At 40.4% G+C, this 21,390-nt stretch overlaps 1 pseudogene across 1 annotated transcript in view; it reads left to right on the top strand.

Annotated features, from left to right (window-relative positions):
- LOC144255919 (junctophilin-1-like) overlaps positions 1-21,390 on the top strand; it is a 79,376-nt pseudogene that overhangs the window by 42,435 nt on the left and 15,551 nt on the right. The window contains exon 3 of the transcript XR_013343999.1: positions 14,291-14,409. The product of XR_013343999.1 is annotated as a junctophilin-1-like (transcript). The remainder of the gene's footprint in view (positions 1-14,290; positions 14,410-21,390) is intronic.

Genomic DNA, 21,390 nt, shown 5'->3' with positions numbered 1-21,390 from the left:
CTTACATTTCAGGTGAGTGCACGTTCTCAGAGCATGGATGAGAACACTAGTTCGACACCCAGGAGAGTAGAAGCCCATTTCGAAAACTGAGTAAAATGGGCTACATTATTTTAAAAAATAAAATCTGGTTACTGAATCCTCCGGTTCGATGATTCTCATCAAGCATCAGGGTCAGTGCCATTGCAATTGTGTTTTCCAGGCAGAGGAGACTTTAACCATGAATTGAATTACATAATAGCCCTGTAATAAAACCTCATTTGACAAAGGAGGCTGGTATTGTACATAATGAAATTATAATTAAAAACTATGAGCAGCCCTAATTTAACAAGTTGCCAAGGCAGAGTTAGTAGTCAGTACAAGAGGGTTAAACTGTTTGTTCCTGAAGTTTCTTGTTGGGTTGGTTGGTAGATTTTCAGTTTTTTTCAAAATAAAACCAAAAAAATTTTTATTAAAAGATAATAAATACAGTTAAGTACTAGCTCCAAGCGAAAACAAACCAAAAAACCTTCAAGTAGTCCTAAGTGTTTAACATTGGTTGCTGCAGATAATATTCCAAATATAAATATTAAAAATGTGTATATATTATGCATATTTACATTTATTTATGTATTCACTCCAAATTCACTGTCAAGAGTAAGCCTACCAAGCATACATTTAATACTTCTTTGGATGTTTTTAATAATACAAAGGACTCATCATCTTATAGCATTTAAATTCACAGTTATGGTTGACATGGTTAAAGTGATAGTTAAGATTACAAAGCAGATTTAAAAATAAAATAATCCTTCCAATTTAGAGTGGAAAAGATCGTGCTTCAGAAATTAAATTTGGAATTACAGAAGTAAGGAAGACAAACTGCCTTCTGGAATTCTCCACCTTATACTTTAACGAGTAATTTGCAAGAAGCTATTTGTCATACTAGTGTCACTCGTGGTGACGTGTGTGTCTGTGTGTATGTGTATGTGTGTGTCTCTCTGTGTCTGTCTCAGCACCCAGGCCATGCAGCAGTACCCCCTCAGACCAATATCAGAACCTTGTTCATCTAACTCTGCCAAACAAGATCATTTGAGCTGCTATGACTGTGACATCTCAGAAAAACATTACAGAGAAATTCTCATTTGATATTGACTTGCCAGCAGTCTTCATCTGCCAGAGAGAAAATTAAGGGGAAAGCAGCTTTCATTTCACATGCAGAATTTCAGAGGGGCTGGAGCTGGATAATGATGATGCAGGCAATCATCATTGCTGCAGTGGTTCCTGTTACCTGCAGCCAGCCGTGGTCCACAGATATTAAATGGAAAGTTCTGGAAATCCCACGATTTATAAGTTTTATTATAGTATATTGTTACTCTCTTTTTATTTATTGTTCTATCTTTTTATTATTGGTAATTCGCTGCTGTGCCTAATTTATAAATTAAACTTTACCACAGTTATGTACATATAGGAAAATACAGTACATCTAGTGTTCAGTACTGTCTGTAGTTTCCAGCATCCACTAAAATAGCCATTCCCCATAAGGAGGGACTAAGGCATATATAGTGAGTATGGAGAGGAAAGTGAGTGTGTATGTAGAATTAGCAAAATTGCCTGTGTGCCCAGAATGGCAAATAATTATGCAGAAGCATTTCTAGGCATTTGTATGTTGAGGTTTTGTTTGAGGTAGAAAATAGCAGTAGATTATCATGAAATAAGGATTTGGTATCAGGAAAGACAGGCCAGGGTGATTATTCTCAGGAACACAAATTCAAACGTGCTCTGAGGGGCTGGGGTTGTAGCTCAATGGTACATCACTTGCCTGGCATGTGTGAGGAGGCACTGTGTTCGATCCTCAGCACCACATAAAAATACAGGTATTATGTCCACCTAAAACTAAGGAAAAAAATGTAAAAAAAAGTGATCTGAAACCTGAACCTGGATCCATAGGAATAACAAGGAATGGGGAGTGTTCATGAGGTCCAGGAGAGCTCCTAACAGCACAGAAGCCAGCAGTGAGCAGCCTCCAGCTTCTAACACTGTGTCCTTGTCATGGGTACACAGAGGCTTCTTAACTCTCCTCCTGACTCTGGAACAAATGCCATACCAGAGTATTCCAGGTCCTCCTTGGAAAAAGTCCTGTCTACTAGAGCTGAGGGTTCTATACCTGTCCCTAATGGAAGGGAGGTCCCTTCAGGGTGGGCCTCTTCTGGACATCATGGCTGATTTTCACAGCTTCCCCTTTCCTCAGTGACTTTCATGTGTTCGGGTAACTGGTTGACCCCAGGGACCTATATGACACTATAACAGGGCTTTCTGTGCCCCCATTTCCTTCATGACAAGACAAAGCATAGAATATGAACCTGTCTTCCAACACACTTCTTGCAGTATTTTCTGGGTCCCAAAATTATAAATAGTTTATAAGTTTCCACTGGAATCCTGGATCTCCTATCATGGCTACATGTTCTCCACCTTAAAGACAAGGGGGCTTTTCACATTCATGGTTCAGAGAGGACAGTTAGCTGATAAAGCAGGGGCATGTCCTTTGTCACTGAATCTGTTGTCATTTCAGAGGCAAGACCTATTTCCAGTACTCATGGCTGGCCAAAACTTGGCACATTGAACAATTCTAACCTGAAAGGATGGCTGGATGCTCTGGGGCCAACTGGAGACCCTGCTAGAGCCACCATCAGATACCAGCCAGGCAGTAGAAGCTCGGATCTTAATACTAAGGTGGCAACTCTCCTGCCCCTCTGGAGTTCAACCTGCCCTTACCACAATCACAAGATGACAGAAGATCCTGAATTCTTGGACTTGAAGGGAAATCGCTACCTTGGTGGGAATGGCATCCTCTGTGCCCCTCCCCAACCCTTGGCCTTGGGTTGTATAACATCCCCTTAGTGCCTGGAATTCTTCTTGAGTGTCTTTGGACTTGGGCTGATCCTCCTGTTGGGGAGGAGTGGTTTCATTTGTGTTAGTACATCTGTCACTAAGGCAGTGAGTTGAGGAAAGTAGGCCCTTCAGTGGCTGCAACAGGGTCAATCCAGCTAACTAGCAAGCCCCGGATTCAGTCAGTCCCACCATGAAAATAAATAAAATTTAAAAGTTCATTAGAATGTTTCTAGAGTCAATGCATAGGCAGACAGGAGACAACTGGTCAAGAATATTCAAAATACTGTAAGAATATTAATATAACCATCTATCAGGACCAGAGGAAAAGATTCCTATTCTTTGAGCAAGATTCTTGGACTGACCTGATTTGAATCCTGCCTTGCGTTTCTACCATCTCTAAGTATTGGTATACTAGTATCTCAGTGTTCATGCATTCATCTTTAAAATTGTCTTTGCCCCTCCATTACACCAATTGTTACTTAAAGGTGCTAAAGAGAAAACCAGCAGCCCTGGTTTACATGTTTGTTTCCACTTCTATTTTCCTCGGTATCCTTGGATAAACTGCTATTTTATCGAGTTTTAAAATGAAAATTTTCTATTCTCAGTTTAACATAGCAAATGCTGAAAATAGGGAAATATGACATAATTTTTTGAGATTCTCATGACGAAAAAGAAAACTTTTTAAGAATTCAGGGGGAACTAGATGATCCTCTGATATTTCCTTTTAAACTTGGAGGCGTTAATTACTAATTTGGTGATTTGGGGAAGGCAACTCTGAGTTGGATGAATCTGTAGTATTTTTAACACCACCTAAAAATGTTCCTTCTAAAGAATAACCTTGATGAGAAGCAAATCTACCCTGTAGTCTTTAGTAAGATGTTTCCTAAGCTGTGTTATTTCATTTGAAAGTCAGCCAAAATTGGTTTTAAAAAAATGTGTAGGAGAAGAAAGCTGAATATTTGCATTTTTCAATAGTGGCATTAGTCTATTTAAAATAAAGATTGATTAAAGAGAGCAGCAACAGATTCAAAGAGAAAGCATAAACTATGAAAATGAGGGGATTTTTAGAGCAGAAAGAAAAATGAAATAATTACATACTAGAATGTTTGCTAAAGTAATACAGAAGTCTTTCTCAGAACATACTTGCTTGCCGTTATCACAAAGGGTAAGAGACTTGGGTTCCATCCATTCATTCCACAAGATAGCTGTGTGACTTTGAATATGTTTCTGAGTCTCTCTGAGTCTCAGACCTCTACAGAAGGAAAAAAAATTGCCTGACCATCAGGGAGGGAACCACAGAATTCTCAAGAGACTTTCCAAGTTACAACTGTGTTTTTAATATGTCTGGTAAAGCAGAAGATTGAAGAGTCACTTCTTAAAATCCAGAGGCTTAGCATGTATCAGAGCAGTACCTTCATGCTTGTAGTATGTTGCAGAAAAGGCTGGAAATTTAAAGTAAAAATAGTTGAGGACTCCTTGATTGAACTATTGAATGCTTTCTGGTCCCAGACGAGGCATGAGGTAACTGGAGTAATGGAACCACAGTTCCTACCAGGAAATGTGAAATGATGAAAACTAATTTGCTGAGAGAATAACCACACGTCTGACACTTTAGTATTTCTCCCAGAGTCTTTCTTTCCCAAACTATAGCTTCAAAATGTGTACCTCTGAAGTGGTAAGAGCTCAAGATGATAGCTACTCCCAAGCAAGTTCGTGTTTGTACCGGTTAGCGTCAGAAACCCAATAGAGGAATGGGTCCCTCTATTGCTCACTGGTTAGGCTCATCTGGGCAGAACAAAGTGAAGGGGCAGCTTTGGGATCTTAAGAGCCATTTCGGATGATAGAAGATGGATATCTTATTACCTTAGCGATTGTTTTTCAACTTGAGTTCAAGGAGAAGATCTAAAGGCCTTGTGTCATTTTTAAGGAATGAATGGTGATTGCTTAATTTTTTTAAACATATAAGTATTTATAAAATGGAATTATTTAAGCACCAGGGGTATGCATTTAATGGACATTTGCAGCAGCAAGTGGGGATTAGGCCAGTTTATGATCCATAATAAATGATCTGTCCGTTCTTTAACTGAAGACCTCGAGCTGCCATCATGTGTTCTGACCATTACGCGGTCTTAAATTGCTCTAATTCTTAGCCATAATTTAATTTGTACCTATAACAGACCCTTGGCAAAAGACAAGAAACCTAATACTGAAGATAAAATAAAAACAGTATTGACATTTTAATTTTTATCATTATCCAGAAGTAGTTCTCAGATCCTGAAGCTGCAGAGTTCTTATTAGACACATCCAAGTGTCTCTGTGACAGTGCCCAAGAAAAAATGTACTTGTGATTATGTCTAGCTCCATCTTATAGAATATGCATCTACCTTAAAATAATTTGGTCTATCTAGTGTTGCCAAAGGCCTACTAGCACCCCCCAAAAAAAAATTGACCTAAAGATATATTATTTAATAGCAAGCCAGATTCAGTCAAAATAATACACTATCTATATAATTTCTCATTAGGAAAGACAGATCTTATTTTAATCAGCTAAAAAATACCTAAAACCATAAAATCTACTTTGATAATGACTTTACACTTGTCTGATTACCCTCACATTTTTCACCCAGTCTTAACTTAGCTCCTTATATTTCATCTGACCCAATGACCACCTTTGGTGGTGGACTCTTCCTCCCTGCCCACAGCTCCAGGTGATTCTATGTTGCTCCCCATCCTCCTTGATCCAGGTCTTTGTCTCTGTGTCATAGCCACATTCTACCTCCTCTGCTTCTCCCAGAGAAGAACCCTGCTAGAGAAAGATGCAAAGTCATAGAAATCCAGGTCAGGTTCTCCTGGGCCACTGAGCATTTCTAATATACTTTTCTTCCATTCCTTAGAACTTTGGTACAGTGATGATTCTTCATCTTCACCTCTTTTAAGCCCTCAAAATCTCCCCACTGTCTCTTAATTTCTGCAGAAGACAGATAATGGGCATTTATCCAATAAGTACCCTAAGTTAATACTAAGAACTTCATATAAATCAATCCTGATCTCAGTCTAACTCTACACATTAATATTGTCCCCATTTTACAGGTAAGAAAATTGGGGGCACAGTCAACATGATGACCTGGGATGACAGCCCAGGTCTTTCTGGTTCCAAAGCTCCATGACACTCTTGTTCTCTTTCAAACTTACTATCCTTTGAATAACCTTAAAACATTGGATCAACTCATACCTTTTTAAAAATATTTTTCCTGTTTTGTTTCTCTCACCTCATCTAGGATGTGGCTCCAACAATAGTCATCTTCTCAAAACTTCATATTCTCCTATTCTTTGGGCATCTTCCTTCCCACCTTCCACTAGTATCAGTTCTCATTTACTTAAAATGCAAGTAAAATGTCTTTTCCCTTGACCCAGCTAATTCTTCTGGTTACTGTCCAAATTTCCTTCTTCCTTTCTGGGTCAAAAGTCTCCAGCATGTGCCCCACACCTGCTTCCTCCATTTCCTCTGCCCAGTTCCTCACCGACTCCCTTCCATCTGGCTTCAGCCGTGGCCTTCTTATTCCAACTGCTCTCTCAAATAGGTCTCAACAAGTTCAGCCGCCTTGACTCAGCCTTCACTTTCCCTAGCACGGGGGGATTGACAGACTGTCCCTTCCTCAGATCCTCACCGCATTGCTAGTGGCTGCCATAAATCATAAATCAGCCAGTCAGGCTGAGAAAAATGCAGCTACCCCAGAGGAAAGACAGATTCTGATGTGACCCACTTAACTCCTAAAAGGAGCCCAAGATTCACCCAAGAACCTAAAGGGATTCTGTGTATGCTCCCTTCTCTCAGGTTATTTTGCTGTTTCCTCCACCCAGTCCCCAGGACACTCTGGTTTCAATACTCAGTTCTTTGCTTTTTGACAAGTTCAGCCAACTTTCCTTGAATGCATCATGATGTTCACACTTCTGTTTATTGCCATGTCCTCTAGTTTGCATCATAGCCCTGTATTCCCAAGTATAAATGCCTATCACATAAACTCCTACTTGTGTAAAACTGAGTGTGTCATCACCTCCAAACTGGAGTAGGGCCTACACAGTTGCTATCTGCTGTGAGACCAGGCATTTGAATACCTAATTGGAATCTTGGGGTTATCCCTCATGCTTCTCTCCTCCTCACCCATTTATCCCTTCCACTAGGATTTTTGAAGACGGCTTCTATGGCAGGTTTTATGGTAGCAAAACCGACAGGAAAACTGTCTGCATGTTTGAAAGTTCTGACATCTTTCCAAAAATGTCCAGCGGTTATTTCTTTACTTTTATGACTGATCCCTCAGAAGTTTTTCATCTTGCAAAACTGAAGTGCTGTACCCACTAACCATCTTTCCAAAGTCTCCCTCCAGCCCCTGGCAACCACAATTCGTTCTTTCTCTATAAATTTGACGACCCTAGCTACCCTATACAATATTTGTCTCTTTGTGACTGGCCCACTCCACTTAGCATAATGTCAGCAAGGTTTATCCATGTTGTAACATGTATCTAAATTTCCTTTTTAAAGCTTGAATAATATGTTTACATCTACCAATTTTTTTGTTTATTCATCTATTGACACTTGGGTTGCTTCAAACTTTTGGCTCTTATAATGCTGCTATGAATTTGGTGTGCAAATATCTCTTTAAGACCCTGTTTTCCTTTACTTCTGTGTCTATATCCAAAATCCAATTGGCAGACCATGCGACAATTCTATTTTAAATTTTCTGAGGAGCTGCCATAGTATGTTCCAGAAGAGCAGCAGCCACTTCACCTTCCCGCCAGCAGTGCAGGGGGTTCTGGTTTCTACACATTCTTATAACTTTTCTGCTTTGGGGTAGTAGCCATCCTGATGGGTGTGAGATAGGATCTCATTGTTTTGATTTGCATTCCCCTGGTGTTTAGTGATGCTGAGCATCTCTTCATGTTCTCATGGCCATTTGTGTATCTTTTTTGGAGAAATGCCTATTCAGGTTTTTGGCTTATGTTTTGATAAGGTTTTGTTGTTGAATTATAGGAATGTTTTATATATCCTGGATACTAACCCCCTTTCAGATATGTGATTGGCAAGTATTTTCACCCATTTACTGGGTTGCAGGTGCTTAAGCTTGAAATAGATATTTTAATATTATTTAATGATAATGTGCTTGAACTTTAAAATGACCCTCATTAAAAAGGACTTTTCTCCAAAGATTATTTCAAGAATAAAACATGCCTTAAGTTTTTTTGATATCACATTTTTTTCTCATCTGATATAAATAACATCGGGAGGTAAATCTCAGATAATTTTTATAAAATAAAAATTTATTGTTGTCAAATAAAATGTAGGGGCTGGGCGTGTAGGTCAGTGGTAGAATACTTGCCTAGCATGTAAGATAGCTTGAGTTTCATCTCCAGAAGCAACCAAAAAAAAAAAAAAGATAAAGTGGAATTACTTTTTACTTTATTCTCCTATTCCAATGAAGAAGTAAAAATGTGACTTTGGCCTGGCTATCAAGAGAATGTAGCCTTTAAGCTTATTAAATTGTTGATCAGATGAAAGGGAATAAAGTCGCTAAAGTACTGAAGAGTGAGGACTGATTTTTCTAAGTGTGAAAATGTTACAACCTAGAGAAAATCTTATAAAAGGAGACTGAGTAGTAAACACCGCTGTTCCCAAGTCATTACACCTGTCCCCTGAGTATTAGCACACTGACAAGGGCTGGAGCTCAAGAAACCAGTGTAACAAGAATTTATTGATCCGGGAATTGGCTTTGTGTTTTGTGTAAATATCCTGTTGGTTTCCAGAAAGTGCTTTTAGGGCCCTTTCATCTGTCACATTCACGATAGCATCCCTGACGGTGGGAGTCTAGCATCAGAGCGTGTGGTTAGATAGCTACGTGCTTATATGGAGGCTGCTTTAACTCTAGGTTTTCTGGTGGCCTTAAGGAGAAGAGAAACAACAGATTGTGTAGTCCACATTGTATGGTACAAGGAAGCAAACCAGTTTATCACCAGAGACCAATTTTTTTCCTGGCACTGAACAATGAGAGGATTGCATCACCTAAATCCCAATAAACATGACAACAATAGACATAATGGACAACATTTCATGAAAGGTATAGAAACATTCTTCTCTGCCCTTGAAGAAAGCCAGGGACTGATACTGACTGCAGTTCTGCAGAGACATTTCTGTGATAAAGTAATGTAGTTTAACTTTTGATCTCTTCAACTAGAACCATTTGTGGCTCAGATGGGCCTTGACCTGATCTCTGATTAACAATACTTCCAAAGCCTGTTTTCTAATACATGTGCAAAAATTTAGACCTGTAAGTATCAAATACCTAACTTAATAGCAATATTCTGGCCCTTAGTTTACCTTTTGTACTGGATATATTTCAGAGGAAAGGAAGACATGATCTCCTGCATTAGCAAATAGGACAAACTATTCACTGATGATATAACATGTTTTAAACCAGAATCTAAGAATTCTTGTTTCTTGAAGTTACTACTTCAGGTCCGGTCTTTTATTTCTTTTTTTAAAAAATGATAATTTACGGAGAAAATTAACATTCAAGAACCAATAGATGGGATAGATGGGGACCCCTAAGATGTAGTCTTCCCAAATCAATTCCTGAGAATGGAGTGATAGCAGAATCATTGTCTATTCTAGATTAAAATCTTCATCAGCTGTCACTCAATCACTGTGTGAAAGATTGAGATTAGAAGGTGGAAGAGATCTAAGGGCCCTGTGCGTTGCTGAGCACCAGGAGCATGTGCTGAGCCTCACTGGGTTGTCTTATCCAAGAACCAAATCCAGATTGAAGGACCAGTTTCTTACCAAGTGCTAGTCACCTAGAAATCATGGTTCTGATTTTCAATTGCGATTTCAGGAGCCAGTTGCTTCTTCTCCTATCAGGGAGTATTCCTTGCTCAACAGACTAATTTCTTCTTTAAAAGGGCTGCAACTGTCTGCACAAGATAATTGGTTTTCTGAAATCTACGTCTCACATAAATGAGTAATGTCACAGTCCAAAAGGAAGGCTCACAGGTCATATTTTTTTGCATTTTATCCGCCATGATGCCATAACCCAGGAAAGAATTTCTGGTTATTGTCAGGCATTTTCAAGAGAACCAGAGGGAAATAAAATGTCAAGGAGATGGGCTCTGCCTTTGCAGTAACCCTGGTGAGATGTTAATGCTGCGACCAGGGCAGGAGCAACAGTTGGATTGAGGATGTATTTTGAAGGTGGTGCCAACTGGATTTGCTGACAATTGATGGGGCATGTGAAAGAGAGGGAGGGATCAGGGATGGCTCAGAGAGTTTGGCTTGAGCAACTGCAAGTGTGGTATTGCCATCTGCTGAGATTTGGGTTTTCTCAAGCTATCTACCAATTGCTCTTATTTTTAAATTCTCCTAATAATTAGCTTTAAATACTTGGTTGTCAAAGCAAATCACAAGAGCAGACACTGAACCAATTAGAGTATAGCCTTTGACATCAAGTTTTAAGGGTTGGATCAGTAAAATAACTCTGACTTAATACATATAATACATTTTTAAAGGACAGCAGAATATATATGTGTGTGAGAGAAAGAGACTGGAGATTGAACTCAGAGCCACATGGATGTTAGGCAAGAATTGTACCACTGAGCTAAACCTCCAGCCTCCAAATCAGCATACTTTTGAAGCAGTTTATTGTTGAGAAGAGAATGTATAAAAAGTAGAAATAGCAAATTTTGTAAGTATCAATTTCACAATTAGCAGAATTGTGGTACATTCTAGATTAAAACCTTTATCAGCTGTGTTGGGGGTAGACATAGGAGCTATCAAAAGCTAGAAGTCATGAGTAGACATTTAAGGACCCTGAGCAGCATGTTCATTGGCCAGAGGAGGAGTGTAGGTAGAGCATGTTCAGTGTAGAGTTGAATATGCTTTTTATAAAAGCATTGTTATATCTAATAAAAATTGAATGTGTCAATTAGGGAGGAAAGTGAAAAAAAATTGGGAAAACTCCATTATTGTTTTCCAACTAAGGTGCCCTGAGAGGTTATGAAGCACTGTTTTGGTCCTTAAAGAAAAAAACCTTGGATACTCATTAGGTGACTGATTCAAAAAATAATTTGTAGTTACATTCTTAACTCCCAAGTTCTGCCTGGCATTAAGAAGTTTTGGTTCCTGGTGTGTCTGTTCACAGCTAACCTCTGCAGGGCTGGTGTCTGGGAAAAAATTATCAGGCTGCAAGGTCTCTCTGTATATCAGCATCATTCTCATGGCTTTGCCCACGTCAAAACTCTCCACAAGTTAAAACTTTGGATTATTTGTAAAATGAGAGCCCTAAAAGTCAGCCACTGATGCCTCACTAAAAGGAGATGCTTCCTGGTTATTTTTACTGCATTCAGTGGGGGAAGCATATGTGATAATGGTATGTGGAGTTTCTTAAAAGGCCTAAAAGACTTGTAAATGTCAGCAAGCTTTTGAATGAATGAAATGTGTCCTGGGTACCAAGCTCCTTCTGTGCACATATGTTTTCCTTGTGACAAGCTGCAGCAGCAAGGCATCCCGCTGAGTGGTTTCAGCTGATCTCTGCAGACTGCCCAGCCCGATGCTGCACCCCAGGAACAATGGCCATGCCTGTACAAGCTGGCTGATTAAAGGGGTCGTGTGCAGCTCTGGAACTGGGCCTGGGATTTGAACACATGAATTCACTAACATGAACCAGAGGCAAGTCCAGATTATTCCTGGGCAAAAGCTAGACATTCCAGTAGCCGTGGGCACATGTGACTGATGGTAACAGCAAACTCAGAGCTCCTGTTCTGTTCCACATCTCAAGATTGGGTTCACCAAAAGCTTCTGAGCAGACTTCTGGGTTCAAGTTTGGATGTGATTTAGACCAGTTTGGATGTGGTTTTGACCAGCCATGCAGCAGTACTCTGTTCAGCATGGAGCTGGGCTAGACAAGGAAGTCCTCTCCCTCAGTTTAGTCTTACAGGAAAGAGTAAGTAAAAAAGTAAAGAGTTAAGTAAAAAAGTGGCAAATGAAGCTCACATAACACTGTGCTTTCAAAATGTATCTGCAGAAGAGTAAGCTGTATTTGTCTGTTCTCCAGTTTAGCCTATTGTCAAAAGTGGTGGAGATAATACTACCATTTTATTTGAGTGTATATGATGGCATATTGCAGTTGTATCAGAGTAAGTGATTTATTTGTGAGTTTTATAGATTTATCATCGAAGGGCTAGCAGACTACATGATAAGGCAGCGCCACTGTACTCTTATGGCTTCATTAATTATGATACCTAGACATAATTAGGCTCTAGCTAAGAATAGCAGATAAAATGGAAGATCATTCTGGGAAAGATTCTGAGAAACTGAAAGAGCATTAACAGAGGGCATCTCCTGACTCTCAGACACAGAACAAAGCCTCCTCTACCATCAAGGATGGCACCACGCAACCAGCTTCTACAGAAGTTGCTTAGGAATATGTTCTCTTAGCCTCTTGGTTTTGTGTCCATTTCATATTTTAGGATACCCTGTAGACAGAAGTAATCGGAAATATCCTGCATGATTCAGAAAAAAAAATTTTGGAAGTTAATTCATTCATTTTTAATTAATAGTCTATTTTTTAGACCAGTTTTTAAGTTACTAGAAAAATTGACCAGAAAGCACAAAGAGTTCCCATCTGCCTCTTCTCCCCACCCAAGGCCCATGTGCAGCTTCCTTCATCTTGCATCAGTGAGTGCATTTGATATAACTTGAGGAGCCACTATCAATACATTAACATTCAAGGCTGTCATTTGCATTAGGGTCCATGCTCTGTGTTGGGGAGTCTGTGGATGTTGACAAATGCCTAAGGAGCATCCCTCAGCTCCACTCATTCCCCCTTTTCCCACTTGTACTCTGAACTCCTGGCACCCACTGTTCCTTTATTGTCTGTATGGTTTTGTCATTCCATTTATTTGTAAGTTAACTGTCCAGCTGTTCTGAGGAAGTGTCATTCATTTCTTGATTCATAAAGTGGCCCCCCAGTAGTGTGCCCAGGTAGTGTTCTGTGCATTGCATTGGGATTTATAGCAGAGGAGCAAACATCCAAACTCCCACTCTTTGTGAAGCTTCCAATCTTTGTGAAGCTTCCAATCTTCATGAAGCTTTCCATCAAGCCTCCAGGCTTGGCTGGGTCCTAAGAAGACAAATGGGCACCATGAGAGCCCAGGATGAGAAGAGGGGGTTGGAGAAAGTAGGTTGAGCATGGAGCCTCCTACCAGTGGTCTCAGGCCAGCCCCATCTTCCTATTTTTCCTTCTGACCGTGTACCTCTGTGGGTTGGATCTGTTGGCATCAGCCAGCTGTCAGCTGTATTTCTCCCTGAAGACCAGCTGCACAGTGCCATTTCCCAACTCTTCCCTTCTCTGTTGTCTCTGGGAGATGTGCATGTACTTCTGTCAGTCTTCCATTCAGCTTTTACTATTAGCTATTTATAGCCCTGCCTACTGATAATAAAGTGATAGAAAATTTAAGCAGTTAGAAAAATTAGATACCCATCATTTCCACCTAAAGACTAACTAGAGAAGGTTTGCCTGCTTCAGAAGTGGATAACCCATGGTTCTCTGCCTGACCTCCACATCCTCTCTGCTGGGATTGGTGATGTCCATTCTCCTGTGTTGTCCTAAGAAGCCTAAGGCTTTCCCTGCCTCCTTCTCCCCTGCCCCTAGCCCTTTGGAAGTAGTAGAGATTTCAGGGAATACAAATAGGCCAGGGAAGAGGTGGAAGACCAAGAGATCCATTTTGTCTGTGTCAGCTCTGCCCCGTTTTCATTTTTATTTCATACAAAAAAATATTGCTTAAAAGTGAACTAAGTAGGCTCTTGGGTAACCCTCCTGAGCAGGCAGGTAGGAGACAGTAATGTACATTTCCCAGCAACATCCCTTGTAGCATTATGCTGGTCACCCAAAAATTGCCCATGTGAGAGTTTTTAAGCCATGGACATTGATAAAGAGTACCAATGACAGTTTTGCTAATCCCCACCCGCAAAGCCACTGTAACAGAGGTTGCTTGATCAAACTTTTACATTGATTCTACCGTAGGAATTCAGTGTATAAACACTATATTAAATCATATGCTCTCTCCATAGTTTCAGGGTGGGTAATACCAACCACAGCCAACAGATTTGGTCCAATAAGTTTCGACAGCTAGACTTAGCATCAGGCTACACAGGCCCCGCTCATCCTCTTCATTTTCCCCTCAAATGACAGAGGTGATTTACAGGTAGCTTCATCTCTCTTTATTGAAATCCCACTGTGATAGGACACTAAAGCTTAGTACTGCAGGTATCAGGCCATGATCCTAATGAACAGTTCTTTTCTTAGATGGACGTTTGCTTGTCCACATGTAGTTAATAAGGTGCTACCTTTGCTGACTGGCCCTTTCGTGCCCCATGTAGGACTGCACACGCAAGAGCGAAAGCTGACGCTGCTGACCAGGCTGCGCTGGCCGCCCGCCAGGAGTGCGACATCGCGAGAGCTGTAGCCAGGGAGCTGTCACCTGATTTCTACCAACCAGGTAAAACCCTTCTCCTTTGATGGGAAATATTGGAGCACTGCCTTTGGTTTTCTTTTATTTCCTTTCTCGCATAAAGGTCCCTGTTCATGACTCAGTAATACTACAAGATCAGTGGGAGTGTATATTAAGTAACAAAATATCCCCTCAAGTTTGTCAGCAATGGAGATTTGGGGGGTACTCCCTGTCTGCCTCTGCACTCCCAGCCACATATCCCCCCAGTTTTGAGCCAAGAGCTCTAAACAAGTCAGGAATCTAAAAGTATCTGACTTATGAAAAATTGTGTTAGTTGCACATTCCATCACAAATGTCTCCAGATTCAGATTACCGATGGACCCCTTGCTTATGAGAGACTGTTTTAGTTAAGAAGGAGTGGAATTACATTTTCCCACAATATTTCTTTCCCCTCAAATGCTTTTACACCATACGATAATGGCATCAGCAATAGGAGAAGAACTAGTAAGTACTGTGGGGTTACTTCGTTTGTTTTTTTATGTATCTAAACTGAAGCTCAGAGGTGTGTTGTTAGTTGGCAACTACTTGAAGACAGATTAACCGTAATAGATGAAGAGGGAAATGCATGTCATAATGGAAGAAATGGAAAGTGACAACCTCAAAAAAAAAAGTCACCTTGATCACCTGTCTCTCAAATATCAAAAAAATAGCCACCAACAAATACTTGCAGGAAGTTTAAATTTAACTCACTTCCTAGTAGTTTCCCAGTAAGCTGTTTTCATCCCTTTCTGTGATATACTAACAGGATTTTTGTTTTCAAAATAGCTATACCTTTGAATGTATGTGTCTCCGTTTTTCTATATGCAACATCTTTCTAGTGATTATTTACAGAGATAAACAGATTTTTAGGTAAAGAGATCAAAATGTTCTAAATTTCTATTAAAATTTGTATTTCATGGTAAAGAATTTCCACCCATTGATTTTTATTAAATTGGTCAAGCTGCATATCACCCCATACCTCCCAGCACCCTGAGTGGTGTGGGTGTTTGGTTTGCTTCTGGTTCTGCTGAGGGTAAGACAACATAAGAACCAGGGGCATCTCTGAGTCCCAATTTACAGGGTAAGTGAATGTGAACAGAATGGCAAGAGCCATAGAAAATCTAGAAACTTGGCTTTAATAAAGGATGGAGTAATGCAAAAAAAATTGACCTGCTGATTTGGGGGTATGCTTATTTTTTGTTTTTGTTTTTAACATTTAGTTTTTAGTTGGACACAATATCTTTATTTTATTTATTTTTATGTGGTTCTGAGGATCAAACCCAGGACCTCAAATGTACTAAGCAAGCACTCTGCCACTGAGCCACAACCCTAGCCCCCTTTTTTTTGTTGTTTTTTTGTTTTATTTCATTATTGTTTCTTGCAAAGAAAGACAGAAAAGGGCTAGGTTAAAAAAAGACTCAGTTTTTGTTTTTATATAAGGGGCCCAGTTGGATGCTGAGATGTTAGATACTGCTCTCATGGAGTGAACTCTCTAAGAGTCCAAGACCAACACAGAGGCAATCACTGATATGGGTGTTTTCTCTCATGTACATCTCTTGAAAGCTGGTGGGTAGATTTGAATCCTGTATACATATTTATATTTTGTTGCAAAAGGATTCCTTTGATTTCCTCTTCCGGTACTGATAGATAGTACTGGAATCACCTGTTTTGTTCACACTTCCCCAGTGTGTAAGTACTTTGGTGAATTAGCTGTTCTAGGAGGTGTTCAGCAAACCTAGTAGGTGTTCCTGGGCTCTCCAGGGAGCTGCCATGGTAGAAAGAAGCTGGACAGTGAGGAGACACTGGGCTTGGGCTGCTTTGAAAGCAAACAAACTTACTATTGTTGTCTGCAGACGCCAAGTCCTGCTGGGAAGTAGGGTCCCTCGAGACTTCTATTAGGTGTGAATAACAGGGAAATGATATGGAAGGTCATCTCAGTTTTCCAGACTGAATGGTTTTAAAGGGCTTTTATGGTGTAAAAGCATTTGAGGGGAAAGAAATATTGTGGGAAAATGTAATTCCACCCCTTCTTAACTAAAACAGTCACCTATAAGCAAGGGGTCCATCAGTAATGAATCCATCCCTGGAGAATGATATGACAGTGGGTCTGTTGGCAGCCGGAGCTCCCGGAAAAGCTGCACCCACAGCCAGCATTTCCTGTAGCCACTGGAGAGAAGGCCCTTTCTGTAGGGAGCATCACAGGTCTTCTCAAGGGCCTTAACTCATGCTTTCCACTCTGCATTTACAGGTTGACCATATCACATAGACATTTGCTAACAGGGCTTTCAAGGAATTCTTCTAAGTCAGGCTGCTCATTGAGTTTACATATATCAGACATAAATATCTCCATTGTTTTCCATGCCTGTGCCATGCCTAGACACTGCAAGCCCTGAGAAAAAGGATGTCATAAGCTTACATTTTGGACATTTTCATGGTAAATCGATTTTTTAGGAGCTGGTGGTATTTTCAGGTATATACCATCTTAATTAAATCTTATTGCCGTAGTTCAAAAAAAAAGAAATGATTCTATAGTTGAGTTAAAAATACAGGAAAAAACAGCCATATGGGCTGTTCTCAAAGAGTTAAGTTCCAATAATGAAAGAGCATACAAATGGATGTATGTGAGTGTGTGTATAGATGATTACATAGAGACAGTTGAATTGTTAGCAGTGTGAATGACATAGTGAGTCACTCCCAAGAACTCAGAAGTTTGCCCTCTGAAGGTTAAACTTGAAAATGAGCCATGACACTGCACAGAGAGAGGTCAGATGATCTGCGGTGATAGTGTGGCTGCAAGAACTGCAGGATTTCCTCGTAACATGACTGGGTGTAGGACAACACCTCCAGAAAGAATCAGCAACCCGAGGAAGTAGAGAAGATAAGTGAGTCACAGAGGCAAAGATTGGCAGTGTTCATCCAAACCCTGCCCAGAAAAGCCTGAGCCAAACCTGGGATCATTGTAGTTGCACTGGCAAGGATGTTGGGGGGAAGGAGGCAGGAAATGATAGCCAGCGGTGTGTATGGCTGTCTTGGCAATATCATCCTCACCCAGGAAATGGCTGCATCAGGCCAGCTCAGCTTCATGCCATTAGGTAGTTGATTCATCTCATGCTCCTTGTCCCCATGCCACATTCACCAGTAACTAATTTTGTGATCAGGCTTTCCACGGAGATCTGTCAAGAGGTAGAGCTTGCTGTCAACTAATGAACTGGCTTTTCGGTATCATACATCAGTCTTGTGAGTTGTGGTCATGTGAGTCTACCCCAAGCCATGGTTGTGCTGGTAAAATTGTGTTCCTAAGCCAGGTGGGCTGAGATGAAGGTTTGGAGGGTGATCACCAAGAAGATGAAGGGGTTGGAGAACAAGGACAACTGGGAAATTATACACAGGATTCTTTGTCCTGTAGTTTCAGTTTGTTCCCTATCAAGATTCTTGTTTTGTTCTTAATTGCAAGTTATGTTAAATAGGATGTAAAGATGGTTTTATTTATCAGTGGAGCTGGCCATGGGCTAAAGAAATTGAAACACTGTCCCAGAATGTGGTGAATTTATGAGTCTGAACCCCTTTGGGAGACAGGCAGCCCACTTCCTTAGGCAACATGCTTATTGCCCTGTTTAAGCAGGTTGTGCTCACACACAGAGTACACTCATTATCAAAGGTGAAAGTGAAGTCTCGGGTGTAGATTATTATGGACTAGTGTTAACTAAGCTTGCATTTCCGACAGGAGTTAGAAGTCTGTAAAAACATAATTGCCTATGCCTCTCCTTAATCTGTCCTACTTTGGGTTAAGAAAAATGAAGCATCCAGAAACAGATGGCTGTTAAGCTCTCCTTCCAAACCTAAAATACATTTTTTTAAATGAAGAAGGGAAAGCAAATAATCCACTAGCACACATGAAATTAGTAATTCTTAAGTTTTCTGGTTATTCTCACCATATATTCATTTCCATGTATTCAGTTTCACCAAATATGTATTGAGTGCTGGCCCAGGGCTGGGCACCGGAATAGATGTCCCACGGATCTCAGGCAAGTGCTACAGCTGTGGTCACAGACGGTGTGGCATGGTTACAGATGGGACTGTAAGGTCCTAGAGGAAAGGAGGGGACGCGAAAGTGGTCCTGCTACTGATTAAATCATGCTTTTAGAGTTGTTCAATCTGGTCCTCATTGATTGATTGGCAGTCTCCTGAGAAAATTCCTAATTTCTGCTTAATGACTTCTACTGTCACTACGAAGCATTTGCTATGGGTACTGCCCTTCTAGAAATTTGTTTGGGGGACTGTTCATGGTGCTCCTTCTGCCCATAGCCAGCCCATGGTGGCTCACCTCTGAAGTTCAAACTGGATTCCCTGCTGCCACCATCTGCCATTGTCTGTACACAACCTTTGTGCCAACCATGAAGACTTAGCTTCCAGTGTCAGTGGGTGGGGTGCTGACTTACTTCATATAGTGTGGCATGTCACTGAGAAGGTGACCTGCATCTGACTACTTCCCAGTTTGAATCCCCAGTGGGGACAAAGCCCTTAGAATTCATAAATGGTGTCTATAAAAACACGACTGACTTAAAAATGCTGACTGCATCAGCACTTGTCATAATTTCCCTCCCTGGCAGCGTTCTGGCTAGTCCTCTTAATGAACTGCTGCATCTCATCAGCTTTATGTTGCTGGCACCACACTGCTAACACACACAACCACACAGGACAAGTAGCGGGCACAGCATGTGCCTTCCAAGAGAAAGCCTTCCAGGAAAAACTTCTGTCCTCTGCATTATATTAAATGTCTTGTTTAAAAATCATTCCATCTTACTGTGGAAAAGCTAGCTATATATATCCTTATTGTTTGGCCAGCTATCACATGACTATACTACTTTGGAACCGTTTCCAACTGGATGTAGTCATATGAGGCTGATTTGAGGACCACATCCAGTCAACATGTGCATTTTTTTTGCGTGCTTTCAAACACCTGTGACTTGGTGTATACTAGGATCATCTGGAGCATTAGATGAACATTAAGATTTCTAGGGCTTTGATTTGACTTACTAAATAAAAATCTCTGGGGATAGCACCTCAAATTTGGCTGAGGATTGGCTGCAAGAATAGTTCCCGATGGGATTGTGTGTATATCTTTAGCCAGCCATTTTCAAAAGCATAATAAAGCTAGGCATTTTTTTAAAATCTAAACTTTGGTGCTAAAATATACTTTCATTGTTCTAGTAAATTCTTTTTTGTTGTTGTGGTGGTGATGGCATCATGGATTGAACCCAGAAGTGTGCTACCTCTAAACTACACCTACAGCCATTGTGATTTTATTTTGAGACAGGGTCTAAGTTGCCCAGATTGGCCTCAAACTTGGAACATTCCTGCCCTAGCCTCCTGAGATTACTGGTGTGGGATTATAGGTGTGTGCCATCACACCCGGCTCTAGTCAATTCTTTGAGCTCAACAGATTTGGAGTATCATCAAAGCCCTGTTGGTGAATCTGGGTGGATATACCTGGAAAAACTCATCTTAGAAGAGTAGGCAAAAGCAATTATGTAAGACATGCTTTTCCTCATGCACTTGGGGTGAAAAACCTGTGCCACACCAGGCTTCTGAAATTGAAAGAGTGATTAGACTTGTATTTGAGAATTAAAAAACATGATAAGAAATGAATTCAGGAGCTCAGGCTGTGGCTCATTTGGTAGAGTGCTTGCCTAACACATGTGGGCCACTGGGTTCACTCCTCTGCACCACATAAAACATACATGAAAAATATTGTGTCCACCTACAAATAAAAAAATATGTTTAAAAAAAAAAGAAATGAAGGCAGGGGTTGTGGCTCAGTGGTAGAATGCTTGCCTAGCATGTGTGAGGCACTGGGTTTGATTCGCAACACTGCATATAAATAAATAAAAATAAAGTCCATTGACAACTAAAAAATCATTTTAAAAAAATGAATTCAAAGGAGTCCAAAATTTAGCTTTATAAACCCATTAATAAAAATTCCTTTAATGGACAAATTATCTTCAACTTGACCTGTTACTAATAATACAGTGTAAGTTAAGAAGTAGGAAGGATTCTCTTTACTCTTTATAAAAGCATATTTATGGATTGGGTATGAGGAGTCTCCTCAGAAGCCCTTGTGTTAATGCATGAATGTTCAGAAGTAAAGTGGTTGGATTATGAGAACTCTGACTTAATCAGTCCATCCTAGTTTGAATAACTAGGTGGTAACTGTGAGCAGATGGTATGTGGATGGAGCAGGTAGGTCACTGGTGGTGTGCCCTGGAAAGGTGCATCTTCCCTATGGCCCCTTTCTCTTGCCCTCTCTCTGTTTCCTGATTCCTCCATGAACGGAATGGTTTTCTTTCACTGGGCCTCCTCCTTTCGCCCTGATGTGTTGTCTCACCTTGGGCCCAGAGCAATAGAGTTGGCTGTCTATGGACTGAGACCTCTGAAACCATGAGCCCCAAATACTTTCCCTCTAAGTTGTTCATGACAGGAATGTTGGTCACACTGATGCAAAAGCTAAGTCACACACCTACATAATACATAATGTATAATATTCAAGTTTTATAGGAATTTTCCAATAATTAAAGTATATCCTAAAGTGCTGTCTTACAAAATTAATTTTTCTTGAACCAGTGTAATTGAGTTGCCTAAGTCCCTCCCAGCAAACAGCATCTTGTACTGGTCAGCTTTTCCTCAGTCTCCACCTCAGCTGACAGCTATCCCTTTGGTTGGGTATCTGTCGAAGCAACTCCCACTTCTGCTGTTTGTATTCTTTCCACAGTAAATGCAGGTGAGGCCAAGTGTCACTGGGATTAATCCTGAATTTGTAAGCTGCACTGTCACAGTCCCATTTTCAAAATGAAACACATGGGCCTTTTATCATCTCTCTCACCATTCAGCATCTCTTTACTTTTATCTTCCAATTTTAAAAATACATAGCTAATCGTGTTTGCCAGAGTATATTATTTTATCCACATTTTTCTATGTGTGTAATTAAGTTAA

Source organism: Urocitellus parryii, chromosome 7, assembly GCF_045843805.1.
Source record: "Urocitellus parryii isolate mUroPar1 chromosome 7, mUroPar1.hap1, whole genome shotgun sequence".
In the NCBI taxonomy this organism is placed as follows: Eukaryota; Metazoa; Chordata; class Mammalia; order Rodentia; family Sciuridae; genus Urocitellus; species Urocitellus parryii.
This window is presented reverse-complemented; position numbering and strand designations above follow the sequence as displayed.